This window comes from Galeopterus variegatus, unplaced genomic scaffold (assembly GCF_000696425.1).
Source record: "Galeopterus variegatus unplaced genomic scaffold, G_variegatus-3.0.2 Scaffold1584, whole genome shotgun sequence".
Taxonomy (NCBI): domain Eukaryota; kingdom Metazoa; phylum Chordata; class Mammalia; order Dermoptera; family Cynocephalidae; genus Galeopterus; species Galeopterus variegatus.
In genome coordinates, this window is record NW_007727695.1 from 25,245 (window position 1) to 26,934 (window position 1,690).

At 39.0% G+C, this 1,690-nt stretch overlaps 1 protein-coding gene across 1 annotated transcript in view; it reads left to right on the top strand.

Annotated features, from left to right (window-relative positions):
* Positions 1-260: 260 nt before the first annotated feature.
* The window catches only part of NXPE1 (neurexophilin and PC-esterase domain family, member 1), a 34,171-nt gene continuing 32,741 nt past the window's right edge, over positions 261-1,690 (top strand). The window contains exon 1 of the mRNA XM_008577821.1: positions 261-357. The gene's annotated coding sequence lies outside the window, so the exon portion shown is untranslated. The remainder of the gene's footprint in view (positions 358-1,690) is intronic.

The following is a 1,690-nucleotide window of genomic DNA, read 5'->3' on the forward strand; positions in this document are numbered from 1 at the left end:
ACCTGGAGATATTTTTACACCATGACATTAAAGAACTTAGCTTGTAACCAAGAGATTTCCATTCCCAGGGGTCTCTGGTTACATATGGGGAGAGAAACAGAAATCTCAAGGGATTTCTGAGAAACACCCAGTAGGCAGAGCCTGTGGAAGTATATCACCATCTAATTGCTGCAATCTTTATTGCTTCTTTACATCTACACCCCAAGATAATAATAAACCAAGTAACAGTGAAAACAGATTGATGAAAATAAACATGTTCTCAGTCAAGAACAAAATGAACTTTATACAGCCAGAAGAGCCAGTTAAGAACGGCAGGTACTTTTCCAACTACCTGAGTGGAAGAGAACATTAAAACAGGTGAGTGAGCAAAACTGTGGTTACTCTGCAATTCTCTGTCTCTAATCTTTGCCTGCAGTCAGTGAGGGAAGAGGAAAAACACAGCAAAAGAAATTAAACTGTGTCTCTGCGAAAGTCTTATCTCAAGTAAGAGAAAAAGAAGAAAAGGCGGTAAGTTCAGAAGATGAGTGTGGGAGACGGAAAGTGGTAGTGAGAGCCTCCCTTTCCGACAAGCACAGGCTGGGTTTGACTGTGACATGGCATGAAGATGAAATACTTTCCTAATAGCCAGCCAGCAGGAGAAGCTGGTGCTCCATGCGGGGGCAAGCATGGACGTAGTCACTCGCCCTAACCTCTAGTTGGAGAGAGGGAGAAGGGTGTCAAAAATATGTGCGACAGCTGATGACATTTCTTTGTCTTGTGTCATTGGGTAATAGTGTCAGGGTAGAAAAAGTATAAGTATACCACAGAATTCAGAGTATGGATGAGGTCACTGTGGTCTAGAGTTATTCTGGAAAGTTTTCTGTAGCGACGGGTGCTAAATTGGAGACTGACTAACTATGGAGTTTGGAACTAATCAGGGACAAGCCATCCCAGGTGGGCAGCAAAATGTGTCATAAAAAAGGCAAAAAAGCAGGAGCTTTTATTATTTGTGTCTTTGAATATGTACATACCCTTGCATTGTGTTTTGTATGTATATTTTTAATTTACATAAAGAATGTTTTACATAAAGATTTATAATGCTTATTACTTTCTTCATTTAGCACAGTTTCAAGTTTCAACCCCACATTATCTTATAATTATCTTAAATCCTAAAGGCAAGCTTAATACTCACTACCCAACCTGGGCTATTCAAAATATACTGTTTATTTAAAAACCCTAAATATCTATCCAAAGTACTGAATAAAAAGCTTCTTATTTACTTATTCTTTTAATTTTATTTTATTCTGTCAATATACAATGTGGTTGATTACTGTGGCCCATTACCGAGACCTCCCTCTCTCCTCCGTGTCCCTCTCCCTCCTAACAATGTCCTTTCTGTTTGCTTGTCGTATCAACTTCAAGGAATTGTAGTTGTTATATCTTCTCCCCCCCCCCCGTTTTTTTTTTGTGTGTGTGTGTATGTGTGTGTGTGTGTGTGAATTATTTATATTTAGCTCCCACCAATAAGTGAGAACATGTGGTATTTCTCTTTCTGTGCCTGACTTGTTTCACTTAATATAATTCTCTCAAGGTCCATCCATGTTGTTGCAAATGGCAGTATTTCATTCGTTTTTATAGCTGAGTAGTATTCCATTGTGTAGATATACCACATTTTCCGTATCCACTCATCCGATGATGGACATTTGGGCTG